The following is a 23298-nucleotide window of genomic DNA, read 5'->3' as shown; positions in this document are numbered from 1 at the left end:
GGGGCTCTCTGTCCTGCCCGAAGGCCCAGCGGGCCTGCGGGTCCTTAGAGTGGCAAAAACATCCGAAAGCTGAGACTGAGGGTCCGGTGGGTGTCTGCACTTTTGTGCTGGGCACCCCAGGGAGGCCCGGGGGCTGGCTGGACAACGTGGTCTGCTGGGCGGGGGGGTTGGAGGAGCAACTGATGCCCTTTGCACCTTGGGTAGCAAGAGTCTGAGGTGTCTCTGAGCCCTGTGCCATGTCCGGGGGGGGGGGTGCGGGGGGGAGGAGGAGGAGGAGGAGGAGGTGGGAAGGGCCGGGGCCTGCAGTCCTGTTCCCGGGGTGGCACGGCAAGTGGCTTCTTCCACAGGCTGCTTGGCCTGGGCTCCCTGCACCTGGGCCTTTGGGGGACTGGCCCTGTGCTTGCCAACACTTCCTGCAGGGACCCAGAGCTGGGAGGTGGCATCTCTCAGCCCTGGGTCGGGCAGAGCCCCAGCGGGCCATGCCCACAACCTCTCTCAGCACCGGTCCCCCAGAAGGCTCCTTTGGGACCAGGATTCTCTTGCGGTGACTCTTTAAGGTCTGGCCCCTGGATGGAGGGGCACCAGGAGTAGAGGAGCAGGAAGGGGAAGGGGGTGGCCATGCGAGGGGACACTTTGAGGCCAAGTCCCAGCTTCAGCCTGATCCTCCTGGGAACCCCGCTCTGAGACAAGGAGCCGGGCTTCGCATTCCCACAGCAGCCAGTCGTGGGCTGAGGACACCTGGGGCGTTGGGAACTCCCTGGCTTCTCCTTGGTTTAACATCTAGAGCTGCTTGTGAATCGGGCCGCCACACACACCCGAGTGCAGGTGTCTTCCGCACAGACTGCGGGCCTCGCTCTTCTGAACGCCGCTAGCTCGCCACCCACCCACGGGTGAACCTGGTCAGGGTGCTTTCTCTCGGGGGCAGACTCTTTTCCGGGCGGGCTACCGGTGTCTCTGTTTGCTCGTTTCTTTCTTCCATTTCGGGAAAGGCTTCCTTGCTGGGTGTGGAAATCTCCTATGCCTTCCCTCGCCTATTCTGTCAGCTTTCAAATTCTCTTTCAGTTGCCACCCTCACAGATGGATTAGGAAACTCTTTCCGGTGCACTCATTAGTGAAATGACCTCAATGAAGCTGGAATCCAATATCTAATGGCCGATTTTTAGCGAGTCCACACGCCAGGGTGGTTGGGGTCCAATGCAGCCCCGGCCAGGCCCAGGCCCCTTGGACTGGGCCACAGGAGGACACAGAGGAGGGTCCCGGCCCCCACGAAGCGGTGCCGGCGGTTCTCCACGGGCTGGGGCGTTTTCCAGAGGTAGGAGATGGAGGGGACTGATTTCTTCAGCGCCCCACAGACCACGCCACCCCACCCCACCCATGGGACACATCCCCAGAGAGAGACGCCCCATACACTGGCTCCCCTCCCCCTTGCGCTGTGCCCCAGCCCTGGCCCGGGGGAATAGGCGGCAGCCCACCCACAGGGCGAGGGGGGGCGCAGCTGAAAGGGGTTGTGGGGGAGGGCGGCCCCTGGCTGGGGTCAAAGGGCGAGCGCCGCGCGCGTGCGTGCGCAGTCAGCGTCAGCGGCGGCGACGCGCCGGGGGTGGGCAGCGGGTAGGTGAAGGAGGCCGGGCGAGGAGACGAGGGGGGCTGGGAGGGCTCCACCTTGGCGAGTCTAGCCGTGGAGGCGCATCTTGTGTGAGTGTGAGTGAGTGTGAGTGTGTGTGTGTGTGTATAGAGAGACAGCCCCCCGCCCCGCCCCGCCCATCACCCCCGTCCCTGGGAGCCCGCGGGACCCGGCCGGCGAACTCAACAGGCCCGGCCCGGCGCGGGGCCTGGGGCGGGAGGCGGCGGCGGCGGCGGCGGCGGCGGCGGCGGCGGCGGCGGCGGCGGCGGCGGCGGCGGCGGCGGCGGCGGCGGCGGCGGGGGAAAAGCGCAGAGAGGCTTGGCTTCTTGAGCGGGGCAGGGGCGCCCTCCGCCGCCGTCTAGGGCCACACCACCCTGAACGCCCCCGATCTCCTCTGGTCTCGGAAGCTAAGCAGGGTCGGGCCCGGTTAGTACTTGGATGGGAGACCGCCTGGGAATACCGGGTGCCACAGGCTGCTTCTTTTTTTTTTTTTTTTTTTTTTTTTGCCTCTTGTTCTGTCCCCTTTCTGGGAGCGCGGCGGCGGCCCGGGGTGGGGGTGACCCCAACCCTCAGCGCCCGCCGCGGTGCCTGGCGCCCCAGCCCGCACCGTGGGGCCTCCTCTTGTCCCAAGCCGCGACACCGCCGCCACGCGGCAGCATGCGTGGCATCTGGACTGTCAGGTCTCAGACCAAAGGTCTGCTCTGTGGGAACCGACACGCTGGAGGAAACCTTGAGAGTCTGAGAGGGGAGGGAGTTCCAGAAGAAGGCCAGGATGTCATTTTGAGGGAGTATGTGACCAGAACTCGTCCCGTTGCTTTTGGGGGTTCTATGGGCTCCACGCAGGAATCTTTGGTGGTGGCACCTGATGTTGGGGGATCCGGAGTCACACCCAGACCTGCTCCACAGGCCTCCTTTTACTTTTCTCTTCGGATTCATTATTTTTAAAAAGTGTCTCTTACCTCTATTATTGCATTTTCTTTTCTCTCTCTTTTCAAGCAGATGATGGGAGTACAAGTATTCAGGTGACATGTGTTGCCCGTGCCCCCCTCCCCCCTGTGTTCTCATTCATATACCTCTCATGTGGTTCCAGCGTATTGTGGGGGTACCAGTGTTAAGGTCGGGTACAGTTGCCCTCTCCAAGCCTCCCCCCCTGGGGTCAGAGCTTCAAGTGCGCCCATCCCCCAGTCGGTGCGCACCCACCCCATTCCTAATGGATGTGGATGCCCATCCCCTCCCCCCACCCGCCCGACACCCACCCGATGAAGGTGATTCCTCTCCGTCCACTTAGGTGTCCATCCGTTCGTACCAATTTGCTGGTGAGCGCGCTCACGTGGTGCTCGTGTGTCCATTCTTGGGATACTTGGCTTACTGGAACGGGCTCCAGCTCTGGCCAGGAGAACACGAGAGGCGCCCTCTCACCGCTGCTCCTCACAGCCGAATGGCACTCCGTGGTGTCCACGCGCCACATTTTATTAATGCACTCCTGGATGGATGGGCACTCGGGTCGCTTCCACGTCTTTGCGATTGTGAATTGTGCCCTAACTGTCACCCTAACCCTTACCCAGCCCGTCTCCTCTGCCCCTGCCTGACGCACTCCTCCCCGGCCAGGCCCGTCACTGTCCTGGGCCCCCGGCCTGACCGGCTCCTCCCCGCCCGGCCTGTCACCGTCCTCTGCCCCTGCCTGACATGCTCCTTCCCGCCCGGCCTCTCACCGTCCTCGGCCCCTGCCTGACCGGCTCCTCCGTCGCCTGGGCCTTCCAAGGGCTTGGTGTGGACGCTGCTTCCAGGAAGCCCTCCAGAAACCCGGCAGCAGGGTGGCCGCAGCAGTCTCCAGCAGCCGTCCCTAAGTCCCGTGAGTGCGGGGGACGTGCCCCCGCTGTGCCGCGGGGGCCCAGCCTGGTGTCTTCCCTGAGGCCCTGCGGCTGCCGGCTGGGCTGCCGCTCCCCGCAAGGGGAGAGCCGCGGAGGTGGGGACCGCCTCCTGATGGGGACGTACGTACACGCAGCTCTCCACGTCGGATCCCGGGGCTCTCTGTCCTGCCCGAAGGCCCAGCGGGCCTGCGGGTCCTTAGAGTGGCAAAAACATCCGAAAGCTGAGACTGAGGGTCCGGTGGGTGTCTGCACTTTTGTGCTGGGCACCCCAGGGAGGCCCGGGGGCTGGCTGGACAACGTGGTCTGCTGGGCGGGGGGGTTGGAGGAGCAACTGATGCCCTTTGCACCTTGGGTAGCAAGAGTCTGAGGTGTCTCTGAGCCCTGTGCCATGTCCGGGGAGGGGGGAGTGCGGGGGGGAGGAGGAGGAGGAGGAGGAGGTGGGAAGGGCCGGGGCCTGCAGTCCTGTTCCCGGGGTGGCACGGCAAGTGGCTTCTTCCACAGGCTGCTTGGCCTGGGCTCCCTGCACCTGGGCCTTTGGGGGACTGGCCCTGTGCTTGCCAACACTTCCTGCAGGGACCCAGAGCTGGGAGGTGGCATCTCTCAGCCCTGGGTCGGGCAGAGCCCCAGCGGGCCATGCCCACAACCTCTCTCAGCACCGGTCCCCCAGAAGGCTCCTTTGGGACCAGGATTCTCTTGCGGTGACTCTTTAAGGTCTGGCCCCTGGATGGAGGGGCACCAGGAGTAGAGGAGCAGGAAGGGGAAGGGGGTGGCCATGCGAGGGGACACTTTGAGGCCAAGTCCCAGCTTCAGCCTGATCCTCCTGGGAACCCCGCTCTGAGACAAGGAGCCGGGCTTCGCATTCCCACAGCAGCCAGTCGTGGGCTGAGGACACCTGGGGCGTTGGGAACTCCCTGGCTTCTCCTTGGTTTAACATCTAGAGCTGCTTGTGAATCGGGCCGCCACACACACCCGAGTGCAGGTGTCTTCCGCACAGACTGCGGGCCTCGCTCTTCTGAACGCCGCTAGCTCGCCACCCACCCACGGGTGAACCTGGTCAGGGTGCTTTCTCTCGGGGGCAGACTCTTTTCCGGGCGGGCTACCGGTGTCTCTGTTTGCTCGTTTCTTTCTTCCATTTCGGGAAAGGCTTCCTTGCTGGGTGTGGAAATCTCCTATGCCTTCCCTCGCCTATTCTGTCAGCTTTCAAATTCTCTTTCAGTTGCCACCCTCACAGATGGATTAGGAAACTCTTTCCGGTGCACTCATTAGTGAAATGACCTCAATGAAGCTGGAATCCAATATCTAATGGCCGATTTTTAGCGAGTCCACACGCCAGGGTGGTTGGGGTCCAATGCAGCCCCGGCCAGGCCCAGGCCCCTTGGACTGGGCCACAGGAGGACACAGAGGAGGGTCCCGGCCCCCACGAAGCGGTGCCGGCGGTTCTCCACGGGCTGGGGCGTTTTCCAGAGGTAGGAGATGGAGGGGACTGATTTCTTCAGCGCCCCACAGACCACGCCACCCCACCCCACCCATGGGACACATCCCCAGAGAGAGACGCCCCATACACTGGCTCCCCTCCCCCTTGCGCTGTGCCCCAGCCCTGGCCCGGGGGAATAGGCGGCAGCCCACCCACAGGGCGAGGGGGGGCGCAGCTGAAAGGGGTTGTGGGGGAGGGCGGCCCCTGGCTGGGGTCAAAGGGCGAGCGCCGCGCGCGTGCGTGCGCAGTCAGCGTCAGCGGCGGCGACGCGCCGGGGGTGGGCAGCGGGTAGGTGAAGGAGGCCGGGCGAGGAGACGAGGGGGGCTGGGAGGGCTCCACCTTGGCGAGTCTAGCCGTGGAGGCGCATCTTGTGTGAGTGTGAGTGAGTGTGAGTGTGTGTGTGTGTATAGAGAGACAGCCCCCCGCCCCGCCCCGCCCATCACCCCCGTCCCTGGGAGCCCGCGGGACCCGGCCGGCGAACTCAACAGGCCCGGCCCGGCGCGGGGCCTGGGGCGGGAGGCGGCGGCGGCGGCGGCGGCGGCGGCGGCGGCGGCGGCGGCGGCGGCGGCGGCGGCGGCGGCGGCGGCGGCGGCGGCGGCGGCGGCGGCGGGGGAAAAGCGCAGAGAGGCTTGGCTTCTTGAGCGGGGCAGGGGCGCCCTCCGCCGCCGTCTAGGGCCACACCACCCTGAACGCCCCCGATCTCCTCTGGTCTCGGAAGCTAAGCAGGGTCGGGCCCGGTTAGTACTTGGATGGGAGACCGCCTGGGAATACCGGGTGCCACAGGCTGCTTCTTCTTTTTTTTTTTTTTTTTTTTTGCCTCTTGTTCTGTCCCCTTTCTGGGAGCGCGGCGGCGGCCCGGGGTGGGGGTGACCCCAACCCTCAGCGCCCGCCGCGGTGCCTGGCGCCCCAGCCCGCACCGTGGGGCCTCCTCTTGTCCCAAGCCGCGACACCGCCGCCACGCGGCAGCATGCGTGGCATCTGGACTGTCAGGTCTCAGACCAAAGGTCTGCTCTGTGGGAACCGACACGCTGGAGGAAACCTTGAGAGTCTGAGAGGGGAGGGAGTTCCAGAAGAAGGCCAGGATGTCATTTTGAGGGAGTATGTGACCAGAACTCGTCCCGTTGCTTTTGGGGGTTCTATGGGCTCCACGCAGGAATCTTTGGTGGTGGCACCTGATGTTGGGGGATCCGGAGTCACACCCAGACCTGCTCCACAGGCCTCCTTTTACTTTTCTCTTCGGATTCATTATTTTTAAAAAGTGTCTCTTACCTCTATTATTGCATTTTCTTTTCTCTCTCTTTTCAAGCAGATGATGGGAGTACAAGTATTCAGGTGACATGTGTTGCCCGTGCCCCCCTCCCCCCTGTGTTCTCATTCATATACCTCTCATGTGGTTCCAGCGTATTGTGGGGGTACCAGTGTTAAGGTCGGGTACAGTTGCCCTCTCCAAGCCTCCCCCCCTGGGGTCAGAGCTTCAAGTGCGCCCATCCCCCAGTCGGTGCGCACCCACCCCATTCCTAATGGATGTGGATGCCCATCCCCTCCCCCCACCCGCCCGACACCCACCCGATGAAGGTGATTCCTCTCCGTCCACTTAGGTGTCCATCCGTTCGTACCAATTTGCTGGTGAGCGCGCTCACGTGGTGCTCGTGTGTCCATTCTTGGGATACTTGGCTTACTGGAACGGGCTCCAGCTCTGGCCAGGAGAACACGAGAGGTGCCCTCTCACCGCTGCTCCTCACAGCCGAATGGCACTCCGTGGTGTCCACGCGCCACATTTTATTAATGCACTCCTGGATGGATGGGCACTCGGGTCGCTTCCACGTCTTTGCGATTGTGAATTGTGCCCTAACTGTCACCCTAACCCTTACCCAGCCCGTCTCCTCTGCCCCTGCCTGACGCACTCCTCCCCGGCCAGGCCCGTCACTGTCCTGGGCCCCCGGCCTGACCGGCTCCTCCCCGCCCGGCCTGTCACCGTCCTCTGCCCCTGCCTGACATGCTCCTTCCCGCCCGGCCTCTCACCGTCCTCGGCCCCTGCCTGACCGGCTCCTCCGTCGCCTGGGCCTTCCAAGGGCTTGGTGTGGACGCTGCTTCCAGGAAGCCCTCCAGAAACCCGGCAGCAGGGTGGCCGCAGCAGTCTCCAGCAGCCGTCCCTAAGTCCCGTGAGTGCGGGGGACGTGCCCCCGCTGTGCCGCGGGGGCCCAGCCTGGTGTCTTCCCTGAGGCCCTGCGGCTGCCTGCCGGCTGGGCTGCCGCTCCCCGCAAGGGGAGAGCCGCGGAGGTGGGGACCGCCTCCTGATGGGGACGTACGTACACGCAGCTCTCCACGTCGGATCCCGGGGCTCTCTGTCCTGCCCGAAGGCCCAGCGGGCCTGCGGGTCCTTAGAGTGGCAAAAACATCCGAAAGCTGAGACTGAGGGTCCGGTGGGTGTCTGCACTTTTGTGCTGGGCACCCCAGGGAGGCCCGGGGGCTGGCTGGACAACGTGGTCTGCTGGGCGGGGGGGTTGGAGGAGCAACTGATGCCCTTTGCACCTTGGGTAGCAAGAGTCTGAGGTGTCTCTGAGCCCTGTGCCATGTCCGGGGAGGGGGGAGTGCGGGGGGGAGGAGGAGGAGGAGGAGGAGGTGGGAAGGGCCGGGGCCTGCAGTCCTGTTCCCGGGGTGGCACGGCAAGTGGCTTCTTCCACAGGCTGCTTGGCCTGGGCTCCCTGCACCTGGGCCTTTGGGGGACTGGCCCTGTGCTTGCCAACACTTCCTGCAGGGACCCAGAGCTGGGAGGTGGCATCTCTCAGCCCTGGGTCGGGCAGAGCCCCAGCGGGCCATGCCCACAACCTCTCTCAGCACCGGTCCCCCAGAAGGCTCCTTTGGGACCAGGATTCTCTTGCGGTGACTCTTTAAGGTCTGGCCCCTGGATGGAGGGGCACCAGGAGTAGAGGAGCAGGAAGGGGAAGGGGGTGGCCATGCGAGGGGACACTTTGAGGCCAAGTCCCAGCTTCAGCCTGATCCTCCTGGGAACCCCGCTCTGAGACAAGGAGCCGGGCTTCGCATTCCCACAGCAGCCAGTCGTGGGCTGAGGACACCTGGGGCGTTGGGAACTCCCTGGCTTCTCCTTGGTTTAACATCTAGAGCTGCTTGTGAATCGGGCCGCCACACACACCCGAGTGCAGGTGTCTTCCGCACAGACTGCGGGCCTCGCTCTTCTGAACGCCGCTAGCTCGCCACCCACCCACGGGTGAACCTGGTCAGGGTGCTTTCTCTCGGGGGCAGACTCTTTTCCGGGCGGGCTACCGGTGTCTCTGTTTGCTCGTTTCTTTCTTCCATTTCGGGAAAGGCTTCCTTGCTGGGTGTGGAAATCTCCTATGCCTTCCCTCGCCTATTCTGTCAGCTTTCAAATTCTCTTTCAGTTGCCACCCTCACAGATGGATTAGGAAACTCTTTCCGGTGCACTCATTAGTGAAATGACCTCAATGAAGCTGGAATCCAATATCTAATGGCCGATTTTTAGCGAGTCCACACGCCAGGGTGGTTGGGGTCCAATGCAGCCCCGGCCAGGCCCAGGCCCCTTGGACTGGGCCACAGGAGGACACAGAGGAGGGTCCCGGCCCCCACGAAGCGGTGCCGGCGGTTCTCCACGGGCTGGGGCGTTTTCCAGAGGTAGGAGATGGAGGGGACTGATTTCTTCAGCGCCCCACAGACCACGCCACCCCACCCCACCCATGGGACACATCCCCAGAGAGAGACGCCCCATACACTGGCTCCCCTCCCCCTTGCGCTGTGCCCCAGCCCTGGCCCGGGGGAATAGGCGGCAGCCCACCCACAGGGCGAGGGGGGGCGCAGCTGAAAGGGGTTGTGGGGGAGGGCGGCCCCTGGCTGGGGTCAAAGGGCGAGCGCCGCGCGCGTGCGTGCGCAGTCAGCGTCAGCGGCGGCGACGCGCCGGGGGTGGGCAGCGGGTAGGTGAAGGAGGCCGGGCGAGGAGACGAGGGGGGCTGGGAGGGCTCCACCTTGGCGAGTCTAGCCGTGGAGGCGCATCTTGTGTGAGTGTGAGTGAGTGTGAGTGTGTGTGTGTGTGTATAGAGAGACAGCCCCCCGCCCCGCCCCGCCCATCACCCCCGTCCCTGGGAGCCCGCGGGACCCGGCCGGCGAACTCAACAGGCCCGGCCCGGCGCGGGGCCTGGGGCGGGAGGCGGCGGCGGCGGCGGCGGCGGCGGCGGCGGCGGCGGCGGCGGCGGCGGCGGCGGCGGCGGCGGCGGGGGAAAAGCGCAGAGAGGCTTGGCTTCTTGAGCGGGGCAGGGGCGCCCTCCGCCGCCGTCTAGGGCCACACCACCCTGAACGCCCCCGATCTCCTCTGGTCTCGGAAGCTAAGCAGGGTCGGGCCCGGTTAGTACTTGGATGGGAGACCGCCTGGGAATACCGGGTGCCACAGGCTGCTTCTTTTTTTTTTTTTTTTTTTTTTTTTGCCTCTTGTTCTGTCCCCTTTCTGGGAGCGCGGCGGCGGCCCGGGGTGGGGGTGACCCCAACCCTCAGCGCCCGCCGCGGTGCCTGGCGCCCCAGCCCGCACCGTGGGGCCTCCTCTTGTCCCAAGCCGCGACACCGCCGCCACGCGGCAGCATGCGTGGCATCTGGACTGTCAGGTCTCAGACCAAAGGTCTGCTCTGTGGGAACCGACACGCTGGAGGAAACCTTGAGAGTCTGAGAGGGGAGGGAGTTCCAGAAGAAGGCCAGGATGTCATTTTGAGGGAGTATGTGACCAGAACTCGTCCCGTTGCTTTTGGGGGTTCTATGGGCTCCACGCAGGAATCTTTGGTGGTGGCACCTGATGTTGGGGGATCCGGAGTCACACCCAGACCTGCTCCACAGGCCTCCTTTTACTTTTCTCTTCGGATTCATTATTTTTAAAAAGTGTCTCTTACCTCTATTATTGCATTTTCTTTTCTCTCTCTTTTCAAGCAGATGATGGGAGTACAAGTATTCAGGTGACATGTGTTGCCCGTGCCCCCCTCCCCCCTGTGTTCTCATTCATATACCTCTCATGTGGTTCCAGCGTATTGTGGGGGTACCAGTGTTAAGGTCGGGTACAGTTGCCCTCTCCAAGCCTCCCCCCCTGGGGTCAGAGCTTCAAGTGCGCCCATCCCCCAGTCGGTGCGCACCCACCCCATTCCTAATGGATGTGGATGCCCATCCCCTCCCCCCACCCGCCCGACACCCACCCGATGAAGGTGATTCCTCTCCGTCCACTTAGGTGTCCATCCGTTCGTACCAATTTGCTGGTGAGCGCGCTCACGTGGTGCTCGTGTGTCCATTCTTGGGATACTTGGCTTACTGGAACGGGCTCCAGCTCTGGCCAGGAGAACACGAGAGGCGCCCTCTCACCGCTGCTCCTCACAGCCGAATGGCACTCCGTGGTGTCCACGCGCCACATTTTATTAATGCACTCCTGGATGGATGGGCACTCGGGTCGCTTCCACGTCTTTGCGATTGTGAATTGTGCCCTAACTGTCACCCTAACCCTTACCCAGCCCGTCTCCTCTGCCCCTGCCTGACGCACTCCTCCCCGGCCAGGCCCGTCACTGTCCTGGGCCCCCGGCCTGACCGGCTCCTCCCCGCCCGGCCTGTCACCGTCCTCTGCCCCTGCCTGACATGCTCCTTCCCGCCCGGCCTCTCACCGTCCTCGGCCCCTGCCTGACCGGCTCCTCCGTCGCCTGGGCCTTCCAAGGGCTTGGTGTGGACGCTGCTTCCAGGAAGCCCTCCAGAAACCCGGCAGCAGGGTGGCCGCAGCAGTCTCCAGCAGCCGTCCCTAAGTCCCGTGAGTGCGGGGGACGTGCCCCCGCTGTGCCGCGGGGGCCCAGCCTGGTGTCTTCCCTGAGGCCCTGCGGCTGCCGGCTGGGCTGCCGCTCCCCGCAAGGGGAGAGCCGCGGAGGTGGGGACCGCCTCCTGATGGGGACGTACGTACACGCAGCTCTCCACGTCGGATCCCGGGGCTCTCTGTCCTGCCCGAAGGCCCAGCGGGCCTGCGGGTCCTTAGAGTGGCAAAAACATCCGAAAGCTGAGACTGAGGGTCCGGTGGGTGTCTGCACTTTTGTGCTGGGCACCCCAGGGAGGCCCGGGGGCTGGCTGGACAACGTGGTCTGCTGGGCGGGGGGGTTGGAGGAGCAACTGATGCCCTTTGCACCTTGGGTAGCAAGAGTCTGAGGTGTCTCTGAGCCCTGTGCCATGTCCGGGGAGGGGGGAGTGCGGGGGGGAGGAGGAGGAGGAGGAGGAGGTGGGAAGGGCCGGGGCCTGCAGTCCTGTTCCCGGGGTGGCACGGCAAGTGGCTTCTTCCACAGGCTGCTTGGCCTGGGCTCCCTGCACCTGGGCCTTTGGGGGACTGGCCCTGTGCTTGCCAACACTTCCTGCAGGGACCCAGAGCTGGGAGGTGGCATCTCTCAGCCCTGGGTCGGGCAGAGCCCCAGCGGGCCATGCCCACAACCTCTCTCAGCACCGGTCCCCCAGAAGGCTCCTTTGGGACCAGGATTCTCTTGCGGTGACTCTTTAAGGTCTGGCCCCTGGATGGAGGGGCACCAGGAGTAGAGGAGCAGGAAGGGGAAGGGGGTGGCCATGCGAGGGGACACTTTGAGGCCAAGTCCCAGCTTCAGCCTGATCCTCCTGGGAACCCCGCTCTGAGACAAGGAGCCGGGCTTCGCATTCCCACAGCAGCCAGTCGTGGGCTGAGGACACCTGGGGCGTTGGGAACTCCCTGGCTTCTCCTTGGTTTAACATCTAGAGCTGCTTGTGAATCGGGCCGCCACACACACCCGAGTGCAGGTGTCTTCCGCACAGACTGCGGGCCTCGCTCTTCTGAACGCCGCTAGCTCGCCACCCACCCACGGGTGAACCTGGTCAGGGTGCTTTCTCTCGGGGGCAGACTCTTTTCCGGGCGGGCTACCGGTGTCTCTGTTTGCTCGTTTCTTTCTTCCATTTCGGGAAAGGCTTCCTTGCTGGGTGTGGAAATCTCCTATGCCTTCCCTCGCCTATTCTGTCAGCTTTCAAATTCTCTTTCAGTTGCCACCCTCACAGATGGATTAGGAAACTCTTTCCGGTGCACTCATTAGTGAAATGACCTCAATGAAGCTGGAATCCAATATCTAATGGCCGATTTTTAGCGAGTCCACACGCCAGGGTGGTTGGGGTCCAATGCAGCCCCGGCCAGGCCCAGGCCCCTTGGACTGGGCCACAGGAGGACACAGAGGAGGGTCCCGGCCCCCACGAAGCGGTGCCGGCGGTTCTCCACGGGCTGGGGCGTTTTCCAGAGGTAGGAGATGGAGGGGACTGATTTCTTCAGCGCCCCACAGACCACGCCACCCCACCCCACCCATGGGACACATCCCCAGAGAGAGACGCCCCATACACTGGCTCCCCTCCCCCTTGCGCTGTGCCCCAGCCCTGGCCCGGGGGAATAGGCGGCAGCCCACCCACAGGGCGAGGGGGGGCGCAGCTGAAAGGGGTTGTGGGGGAGGGCGGCCCCTGGCTGGGGTCAAAGGGCGAGCGCCGCGCGCGTGCGTGCGCAGTCAGCGTCAGCGGCGGCGACGCGCCGGGGGTGGGCAGCGGGTAGGTGAAGGAGGCCGGGCGAGGAGATGAGGGGGGCTGGGAGGGCTCCACCTTGGCGAGTCTAGCCGTGGAGGCGCATCTTGTGTGAGTGTGAGTGAGTGTGAGTGTGTGTGTGTGTGTATAGAGAGACAGCCCCCCGCCCCGCCCCGCCCATCACCCCCGTCCCTGGGAGCCCGCGGGACCCGGCCGGCGAACTCAACAGGCCCGGCCCGGCGCGGGGCCTGGGGCGGGAGGCGGCGGCGGCGGCGGCGGCGGCGGCGGCGGCGGGGGAAAAGCGCAGAGAGGCTTGGCTTCTTGAGCGGGGCAGGGGCGCCCTCCGCCGCCGTCTAGGGCCACACCACCCTGAACGCCCCCGATCTCCTCTGGTCTCGGAAGCTAAGCAGGGTCGGGCCCGGTTAGTACTTGGATGGGAGACCGCCTGGGAATACCGGGTGCCACAGGCTGCTTCTTTTTTTTTTTTTTTTTTTTTTTTGCCTCTTGTTCTGTCCCCTTTCTGGGAGCGCGGCGGCGGCCCGGGGTGGGGGTGACCCCAACCCTCAGCGCCCGCCGCGGTGCCTGGCGCCCCAGCCCGCACCGTGGGGCCTCCTCTTGTCCCAAGCCGCGACACCGCCGCCACGCGGCAGCATGCGTGGCATCTGGACTGTCAGGTCTCAGACCAAAGGTCTGCTCTGTGGGAACCGACACGCTGGAGGAAACCTTGAGAGTCTGAGAGGGGAGGGAGTTCCAGAAGAAGGCCAGGATGTCATTTTGAGGGAGTATGTGACCAGAACTCGTCCCGTTGCTTTTGGGGGTTCTATGGGCTCCACGCAGGAATCTTTGGTGGTGGCACCTGATGTTGGGGGATCCGGAGTCACACCCAGACCTGCTCCACAGGCCTCCTTTTACTTTTCTCTTCGGATTCATTATTTTTAAAAAGTGTCTCTTACCTCTATTATTGCATTTTCTTTTCTCTCTCTTTTCAAGCAGATGATGGGAGTACAAGTATTCAGGTGACATGTGTTGCCCGTGCCCCCCTCCCCCCTGTGTTCTCATTCATATACCTCTCATGTGGTTCCAGCGTATTGTGGGGGTACCAGTGTTAAGGTCGGGTACAGTTGCCCTCTCCAAGCCTCCCCCCCTGGGGTCAGAGCTTCAAGTGCGCCCATCCCCCAGTCGGTGCGCACCCACCCCATTCCTAATGGATGTGGATGCCCATCCCCTCCCCCCACCCGCCCGACACCCACCCGATGAAGGTGATTCCTCTCCGTCCACTTAGGTGTCCATCCGTTCGTACCAATTTGCTGGTGAGCGCGCTCACGTGGTGCTCGTGTGTCCATTCTTGGGATACTTGGCTTACTGGAACGGGCTCCAGCTCTGGCCAGGAGAACACGAGAGGTGCCCTCTCACCGCTGCTCCTCACAGCCGAATGGCACTCCGTGGTGTCCACGCGCCACATTTTATTAATGCACTCCTGGATGGATGGGCACTCGGGTCGCTTCCACGTCTTTGCGATTGTGAATTGTGCCCTAACTGTCACCCTAACCCTTACCCAGCCCGTCTCCTCTGCCCCTGCCTGACGCACTCCTCCCCGGCCAGGCCCGTCACTGTCCTGGGCCCCCGGCCTGACCGGCTCCTCCCCGCCCGGCCTGTCACCGTCCTCTGCCCCTGCCTGACATGCTCCTTCCCGCCCGGCCTCTCACCGTCCTCGGCCCCTGCCTGACCGGCTCCTCCGTCGCCTGGGCCTTCCAAGGGCTTGGTGTGGACGCTGCTTCCAGGAAGCCCTCCAGAAACCCGGCAGCAGGGTGGCCGCAGCAGTCTCCAGCAGCCGTCCCTAAGTCCCGTGAGTGCGGGGGACGTGCCCCCGCTGTGCCGCGGGGGCCCAGCCTGGTGTCTTCCCTGAGGCCCTGCGGCTGCCGGCTGGGCTGCCGCTCCCCGCAAGGGGAGAGCCGCGGAGGTGGGGACCGCCTCCTGATGGGGACGTACGTACACGCAGCTCTCCACGTCGGATCCCGGGGCTCTCTGTCCTGCCCGAAGGCCCAGCGGGCCTGCGGGTCCTTAGAGTGGCAAAAACATCCGAAAGCTGAGACTGAGGGTCCGGTGGGTGTCTGCACTTTTGTGCTGGGCACCCCAGGGAGGCCCGGGGGCTGGCTGGACAACGTGGTCTGCTGGGCGGGGGGGTTGGAGGAGCAACTGATGCCCTTTGCACCTTGGGTAGCAAGAGTCTGAGGTGTCTCTGAGCCCTGTGCCATGTCCGGGGAGGGGGGAGTGCGGGGGGGAGGAGGAGGAGGAGGAGGAGGTGGGAAGGGCCGGGGCCTGCAGTCCTGTTCCCGGGGTGGCACGGCAAGTGGCTTCTTCCACAGGCTGCTTGGCCTGGGCTCCCTGCACCTGGGCCTTTGGGGGACTGGCCCTGTGCTTGCCAACACTTCCTGCAGGGACCCAGAGCTGGGAGGTGGCATCTCTCAGCCCTGGGTCGGGCAGAGCCCCAGCGGGCCATGCCCACAACCTCTCTCAGCACCGGTCCCCCAGAAGGCTCCTTTGGGACCAGGATTCTCTTGCGGTGACTCTTTAAGGTCTGGCCCCTGGATGGAGGGGCACCAGGAGTAGAGGAGCAGGAAGGGGAAGGGGGTGGCCATGCGAGGGGACACTTTGAGGCCAAGTCCCAGCTTCAGCCTGATCCTCCTGGGAACCCCGCTCTGAGACAAGGAGCCGGGCTTCGCATTCCCACAGCAGCCAGTCGTGGGCTGAGGACACCTGGGGCGTTGGGAACTCCCTGGCTTCTCCTTGGTTTAACATCTAGAGCTGCTTGTGAATCGGGCCGCCACACACACCCGAGTGCAGGTGTCTTCCGCACAGACTGCGGGCCTCGCTCTTCTGAACGCCGCTAGCTCGCCACCCACCCACGGGTGAACCTGGTCAGGGTGCTTTCTCTCGGGGGCAGACTCTTTTCCGGGCGGGCTACCGGTGTCTCTGTTTGCTCGTTTCTTTCTTCCATTTCGGGAAAGGCTTCCTTGCTGGGTGTGGAAATCTCCTATGCCTTCCCTCGCCTATTCTGTCAGCTTTCAAATTCTCTTTCAGTTGCCACCCTCACAGATGGATTAGGAAACTCTTTCCGGTGCACTCATTAGTGAAATGACCTCAATGAAGCTGGAATCCAATATCTAATGGCCGATTTTTAGCGAGTCCACACGCCAGGGTGGTTGGGGTCCAATGCAGCCCCGGCCAGGCCCAGGCCCCTTGGACTGGGCCACAGGAGGACACAGAGGAGGGTCCCGGCCCCCACGAAGCGGTGCCGGCGGTTCTCCACGGGCTGGGGCGTTTTCCAGAGGTAGGAGATGGAGGGGACTGATTTCTTCAGCGCCCCACAGACCACGCCACCCCACCCCACCCATGGGACACATCCCCAGAGAGAGACGCCCCATACACTGGCTCCCCTCCCCCTTGCGCTGTGCCCCAGCCCTGGCCCGGGGGAATAGGCGGCAGCCCACCCACAGGGCGAGGGGGGGCGCAGCTGAAAGGGGTTGTGGGGGAGGGCGGCCCCTGGCTGGGGTCAAAGGGCGAGCGCCGCGCGCGTGCGTGCGCAGTCAGCGTCAGCGGCGGCGACGCGCCGGGGGTGGGCAGCGGGTAGGTGAAGGAGGCCGGGCGAGGAGACGAGGGGGGCTGGGAGGGCTCCACCTTGGCGAGTCTAGCCGTGGAGGCGCATCTTGTGTGAGTGTGAGTGAGTGTGAGTGTGTGTGTGTGTGTATAGAGAGACAGCCCCCCGCCCCGCCCCGCCCATCACCCCCGTCCCTGGGAGCCCGCGGGACCCGGCCGGCGAACTCAACAGGCCCGGCCCGGCGCGGGGCCTGGGGCGGGAGGCGGCGGCGGCGGCGGCGGCGGCGGCGGCGGCGGCGGCGGCGGCGGCGGCGGCGGGGGAAAAGCGCAGAGAGGCTTGGCTTCTTGAGCGGGGCAGGGGCGCCCTCCGCCGCCGTCTAGGGCCACACCACCCTGAACGCCCCCGATCTCCTCTGGTCTCGGAAGCTAAGCAGGGTCGGGCCCGGTTAGTACTTGGATGGGAGACCGCCTGGGAATACCGGGTGCCACAGGCTGCTTCTTTTTTTTTTTTTTTTTTTTTTTTGCCTCTTGTTCTGTCCCCTTTCTGGGAGCGCGGCGGCGGCCCGGGGTGGGGGTGACCCCAACCCTCAGCGCCCGCCGCGGTGCCTGGCGCCCCAGCCCGCACCGTGGGGCCTCCTCTTGTCCCAAGCCGCGACACCGCCGCCACGCGGCAGCATGCGTGGCATCTGGACTGTCAGGTCTCAGACCAAAGGTCTGCTCTGTGGGAACCGACACGCTGGAGGAAACCTTGAGAGTCTGAGAGGGGAGGGAGTTCCAGAAGAAGGCCAGGATGTCATTTTGAGGGAGTATGTGACCAGAACTCGTCCCGTTGCTTTTGGGGGTTCTATGGGCTCCACGCAGGAATCTTTGGTGGTGGCACCTGATGTTGGGGGATCCGGAGTCACACCCAGACCTGCTCCACAGGCCTCCTTTTACTTTTCTCTTCGGATTCATTATTTTTAAAAAGTGTCTCTTACCTCTATTATTGCATTTTCTTTTCTCTCTCTTTTCAAGCAGATGATGGGAGTACAAGTATTCAGGTGACATGTGTTGCCCGTGCCCCCCTCCCCCCTGTGTTCTCATTCATATACCTCTCATGTGGTTCCAGCGTATTGTGGGGGTACCAGTGTTAAGGTCGGGTACAGTTGCCCTCTCCAAGCCTCCCCCCCTGGGGTCAGAGCTTCAAGTGCGCCCATCCCCCAGTCGGTGCGCACCCACCCCATTCCTAATGGATGTGGATGCCCATCCCCTCCCCCCACCCGCCCGACACCCACCCGATGAAGGTGATTCCTCTCCGTCCACTTAGGTGTCCATCCGTTCGTACCAATTTGCTGGTGAGCGCGCTCACGTGGTGCTCGTGTGTCCATTCTTGGGATACTTGGCTTACTGGAACGGGCTCCAGCTCTGGCCAGGAGAACACGAGAGGTGCCCTCTCACCGCTGCTCCTCACAGCCGAATGGCACTCCGTGGTGTCCACGCGCCACATTTTATTAATGCACTCCTGGATGGATGGGCACTCGGGTCGCTTCCACGTCTTTGCGATTGTGAATTGTGCCCTAACTGTCACCCTAACCCTTACCCAGCCCGTCTCCTCTGCCCCTGCCTGACGCACTCCTCCCCGGCCAGGCCCGTCACTGTCCTGGGCCCCCGGCCTGACCGGCTCCTCCCCGCCCGGCCTGTCACCGTCCTCTGCCCCTGCCTGACATGCTCCTTCCCGCCCGGCCTCTCACCGTCCTCGGCCCCTGCCTGACCGGCTCCTCCGTCGCCTGGGCCTTCCAAGGGCTTGGTGTGGACGCTGCTTCCAGGAAGCCCTCCAGAAACCCGGCAGCAGGGTGGCCGCAGCAGTCTCCAGCAGCCGTCCCTAAGTCCCGTGAGTGCGGGGGACGTGCCCCCGCTGTGCCGCGGGGGCCCAGCCTGGTGTCTTCCCTGAGGCCCTGCGGCTGCCGGCTGGGCTGCCGCTCCCCGCAAGGGGAGAGCCGCGGAGGTGGGGACCGCCTCCTGATGGGGACGTACGTACACGCAGCTCTCCACGTCGGATCCCGGGGCTCTCTGTCCTGCCCGAAGGCCCAGCGGGCCTGCGGGTCCTTAGAGTGGCAAAAACATCCGAAAGCTGAGACTGAGGGTCCGGTGGGTGTCTGCACTTTTGTGCTGGGCACCCCAGGGAGGCCCGGGGGCTGGCTGGACAACGTGGTCTGCTGGGCGGGGGGGTTGGAGGAGCAACTGATGCCCTTTGCACCTTGGGTAGCAAGAGTCTGAGGTGTCTCTGAGCCCTGTGCCATGTCCGGGGGGGGGGGGAGTGCGGGGGGGAGGAGGAGGAGGAGGAGGAGGTGGGAAGGGCCGGGGCCTGCAGTCCTGTTCCCGGGGTGGCACGGCAAGTGGCTTCTTCCACAGGCTGCTTGGCCTGGGCTCCCTGCACCTGGGCCTTTGGGGGACTGGCCCTGTGCTTGCCAACACTTCCTGCAGGGACCCAGAGCTGGGAGGTGGCATCTCTCAGCCCTGGGTCGGGCAGAGCCCCAGCGGGCCATGCCCACAACCTCTCTCAGCACCGGTCCCCCAGAAGGCTCCTTTGGGACCAGGATTCTCTTGCGGTGACTCTTTAAGGTCTGGCCCCTGGATGGAGGGGCACCAGGAGTAGAGGAGCAGGAAGGGGAAGGGGGTGGCCATGCGAGGGGACACTTTCAGGCCAAGTCCCAGCTTCAGCCTGATCCTCCTGGGAACCCCGCTCTGAGACAAGGAGCCGGGCTTCGCATTCCCACAGCAGCCAGTCGTGGGCTGAGGACACCTGGGGCGTTGGGAACTCCCTGGCTTCTCCTTGGTTTAACATCTAGAGCTGCTTGTGAATCGGGCCGCCACACACACCCGAGTGCAGGTGTCTTCCGCACAGACTGCGGGCCTCGCTCTTCTGAACGCCGCTAGCTCGCCACCCACCCACGGGTGAACCTGGTCAGGGTGCTTTCTCTCGGGGGCAGACTCTTTTCCGGGCGGGCTACCGGTGTCTCTGTTTGCTCGTTTCTTTCTTCCATTTCGGGAAAGGCTTCCTTGCTGGGTGTGGAAATCTCCTATGCCTTCCCTCGCCTATTCTGTCAGCTTTCAAATTCTCTTTCAGTTGCCACCCTCACAGATGGATTAGGAAACTCTTTCCGGTGCACTCATTAGTGAAATGACCTCAATGAAGCTGGAATCCAATATCTAATGGCCGATTTTTAGCGAGTCCACACGCCAGGGTGGTTGGGGTCCAATGCAGCCCCGGCCAGGCCCAGGCCCCTTGGACTGGGCCACAGGAGGACACAGAGGAGGGTCCCGGCCCCCACGAAGCGGTGCCGGCGGTTCTCCACGGGCTGGGGCGTTTTCCAGAGGTAGGAGATGGAGGGGACTGATTTCTTCAGCGCCCCACAGACCACGCCACCCCACCCCACCCATGGGACACATCCCCAGAGAGAGACGCCCCATACACTGGCTCCCCTCCCCCTTGCGCTGTGCCCCAGCCCTGGCCCGGGGGAATAGGCGGCAGCCCACCCACAGGGCGAGGGGGGGCGCAGCTGAAAGGGGTTGTGGGGGAGGGCGGCCCCTGGCTGGGGTCAAAGGGCGAGCGCCGCGCGCGTGCGTGCGCAGTCAGCGTCAGCGGCGGCGACGCGCCGGGGGTGGGCAGCGGGTAGGTGAAGGAGGCCGGGCGAGGAGACGAGGGGGGCTGGGAGGGCTCCACCTTGGCGAGTCTAGCCGTGGAGGCGCATCTTGTGTGAGTGTGAGTGAGTGTGAGTGTGTGTGTGTGTGTATAGAGAGACAGCCCCCCGCCCCGCCCCGCCCATCACCCCCGTCCCTGGGAGCCCGCGGGACCCGGCCGGCGAACTCAACAGGCCCGGCCCGGCGCGGGGCCTGGGGCGGGAGGCGGCGGCGGCGGCGGCGGCGGCGGCGGCGGCGGCGGCGGCGGCGGCGGCGGCGGCGGGGGAAAAGCGCAGAGAGGCTTGGCTTCTTGAGCGGGGCAGGGGCGCCCTCCGCCGCCGTCTAGGGCCACACCACCCTGAACGCCCCCGATCTCCTCTGGTCTCGGAAGCTAAGCAGGGTCGGGCCCGGTTAGTACTTGGATGGGAGACCGCCTGGGAATACCGGGTGCCACAGGCTGCTTCTTTTTTTTTTTTTTTTTTTTTTTTGCCTCTTGTTCTGTCCCCTTTCTGGGAGCGCGGCGGCGGCCCGGGGTGGGGGTGACCCCAACCCTCAGCGCCCGCCGCGGTGCCTGGCGCCCCAGCCCGCACCGTGGGGCCTCCTCTTGTCCCAAGCCGCGACACCGCCGCCACGCGGCAGCATGCGTGGCATCTGGACTGTCAGGTCTCAGACCAAAGGTCTGCTCTGTGGGAACCGACACGCTGGAGGAAACCTTGAGAGTCTGAGAGGGGAGGGAGTTCCAGAAGAAGGCCAGGATGTCATTTTGAGGGAGTATGTGACCAGAACTCGTCCCGTTGCTTTTGGGGGTTCTATGGGCTCCACGCAGGAATCTTTGGTGGTGGCACCTGATGTTGGGGGATCCGGAGTCACACCCAGACCTGCTCCACAGGCCTCCTTTTACTTTTCTCTTCGGATTCATTATTTTTAAAAAGTGTCTCTTACCTCTATTATTGCATTTTCTTTTCTCTCTCTTTTCAAGCAGATGATGGGAGTACAAGTATTCAGGTGACATGTGTTGCCCGTGCCCCCCTCCCCCCTGTGTTCTCATTCATATACCTCTCATGTGGTTCCAGCGTATTGTGGGGGTACCAGTGTTAAGGTCGGGTACAGTTGCCCTCTCCAAGCCTCCCCCCCTGGGGTCAGAGCTTCAAGTGCGCCCATCCCCCAGTCGGTGCGCACCCACCCCATTCCTAATGGATGTGGATGCCCATCCCCTCCCCCCACCCGCCCGACACCCACCCGATGAAGGTGATTCCTCTCCGTCCACTTAGGTGTCCATCCGTTCGTACCAATTTGCTGGTGAGCGCGCTCACGTGGTGCTCGTGTGTCCATTCTTGGGATACTTGGCTTACTGGAACGGGCTCCAGCTCTGGCCAGGAGAACACGAGAGGTGCCCTCTCACCGCTGCTCCTCACAGCCGAATGGCACTCCGTGGTGTCCACGCGCCACATTTTATTAATGCACTCCTGGATGGATGGGCACTCGGGTCGCTTCCACGTCTTTGCGATTGTGAATTGTGCCCTAACTGTCACCCTAACCCTTACCCAGCCCGTCTCCTCTGCCCCTGCCTGACGCACTCCTCCCCGGCCAGGCCCGTCACTGTCCTGGGCCCCCGGCCTGACCGGCTCCTCCCCGCCCGGCCTGTCACCGTCCTCTGCCCCTGCCTGACATGCTCCTTCCCGCCCGGCCTCTCACCGTCCTCGGCCCCTGCCTGACCGGCTCCTCCGTCGCCTGGGCCTTCCAAGGGCTTGGTGTGGACGCTGCTTCCAGGAAGCCCTCCAGAAACCCGGCAGCAGGGTGGCCGCAGCAGTCTCCAGCAGCCGTCCCTAAGTCCCGTGAGTGCGGGGGACGTGCCCCCGCTGTGCCGCGGGGGCCCAGCCTGGTGTCTTCCCTGAGGCCCTGCGGCTGCCGGCTGGGCTGCCGCTCCCCGCAAGGGGAGAGCCGCGGAGGTGGGGACCGCCTCCTGATGGGGACGTACGTACACGCAGCTCTCCACGTCGGATCCCGGGGCTCTCTGTCCTGCCCGAAGGCCCAGCGGGCCTGCGGGTCCTTAGAGTGGCAAAAACATCCGAAAGCTGAGACTGAGGGTCCGGTGGGTGTCTGCACTTTTGTGCTGGGCACCCCAGGGAGGCCCGGGGGCTGGCTGGACAACGTGGTCTGCTGGGCGGGGGGGTTGGAGGAGCAACTGATGCCCTTTGCACCTTGGGTAGCAAGAGTCTGAGGTGTCTCTGAGCCCTGTGCCATGTCCGGGGGGGGGGGGGGGGAGTGCGGGGGGGAGGAGGAGGAGGAGGAGGAGGTGGGAAGGGCCGGGGCCTGCAGTCCTGTTCCCGGGGTGGCACGGCAAGTGGCTTCTTCCACAGGCTGCTTGGCCTGGGCTCCCTGCACCTGGGCCTTTGGGGGACTGGCCCTGTGCTTGCCAACACTTCCTGCAGGGACCCAGAGCTGGGAGGTGGCATCTCTCAGCCCTGGGTCGGGCAGAGCCCCAGCGGGCCATGCCCACAACCTCTCTCAGCACCGGTCCCCCAGAAGGCTCCTTTGGGACCAGGATTCTCTTGCGGTGACTCTTTAAGGTCTGGCCCCTGGATGGAGGGGCACCAGGAGTAGAGGAGCAGGAAGGGGAAGGGGGTGGCCATGCGAGGGGACACTTTGAGGCCAAGTCCCAGCTTCAGCCTGATCCTCCTGGGAACCCCGCTCTGAGACAAGGAGCCGGGCTTCGCATTCCCACAGCAGCCAGTCGTGGGCTGAGGACACCTGGGGCGTTGGGAACTCCCTGGCTTCTCCTTGGTTTAACATCTAGAGCTGCTTGTGAATCGGGCCGCCACACACACCCGAGTGCAGGTGTCTTCCGCACAGACTGCGGGCCTCGCTCTTCTGAACGCCGCTAGCTCGCCACCCACCCACGGGTGAACCTGGTCAGGGTGCTTTCTCTCGGGGGCAGACTCTTTTCCGGGCGGGCTACCGGTGTCTCTGTTTGCTCGTTTCTTTCTTCCATTTCGGGAAAGGCTTCCTTGCTGGGTGTGGAAATCTCCTATGCCTTCCCTCGCCTATTCTGTCAGCTTTCAAATTCTCTTTCAGTTGCCACCCTCACAGATGGATTAGGAAACTCTTTCCGGTGCACTCATTAGTGAAATGACCTCAATGAAGCTGGAATCCAATATCTAATGGCCGATTTTTAGCGAGTCCACACGCCAGGGTGGTTGGGGTCCAATGCAGCCCCGGCCAGGCCCAGGCCCCTTGGACTGGGCCACAGGAGGACACAGAGGAGGGTCCCGGCCCCCACGAAGCGGTGCCGGCGGTTCTCCACGGGCTGGGGCGTTTTCCAGAGGTAGGAGATGGAGGGGACTGATTTCTTCAGCGCCCCACAGACCACGCCACCCCACCCCACCCATGGGACACATCCCCAGAGAGAGACGCCCCATACACTGGCTCCCCTCCCCCTTGCGCTGTGCCCCAGCCCTGGCCCGGGGGAATAGGCGGCAGCCCACCCACAGGGCGAGGGGGGGCGCAGCTGAAAGGGGTTG

The 23298-nt window shown here is 64.2% G+C and overlaps 6 pseudogenes; all 6 read left to right on the top strand.

Annotated features, from left to right (window-relative positions):
• Positions 1 to 1977: 1977 nt before the first annotated feature.
• On the top strand, positions 1978 to 2096 carry LOC142875537 (uncharacterized; annotated as a pseudogene).
• A 3537-nt stretch (positions 2097 to 5633) lies between these two features.
• Positions 5634 to 5752, top strand: LOC142875536 (uncharacterized; annotated as a pseudogene).
• Positions 5753 to 9270: 3518 nt separating this feature from the next.
• LOC142875534 (uncharacterized) lies at positions 9271 to 9389 on the top strand (annotated as a pseudogene).
• A 3482-nt stretch (positions 9390 to 12871) lies between these two features.
• On the top strand, positions 12872 to 12990 carry LOC142875533 (uncharacterized; annotated as a pseudogene).
• Positions 12991 to 16492: 3502 nt separating this feature from the next.
• LOC142875532 (uncharacterized) lies at positions 16493 to 16611 on the top strand (annotated as a pseudogene).
• A 3506-nt stretch (positions 16612 to 20117) lies between these two features.
• Positions 20118 to 20236, top strand: LOC142875531 (uncharacterized; annotated as a pseudogene).
• The last annotated feature ends 3062 nt before the right edge of the window (positions 20237 to 23298 follow it).

Source organism: Microcebus murinus, chromosome 1 (assembly GCF_040939455.1).
Source record: "Microcebus murinus isolate Inina chromosome 1, M.murinus_Inina_mat1.0, whole genome shotgun sequence".
Taxonomy (NCBI): Eukaryota; Metazoa; Chordata; class Mammalia; order Primates; family Cheirogaleidae; genus Microcebus; species Microcebus murinus.
This window is presented reverse-complemented; position numbering and strand designations above follow the sequence as displayed.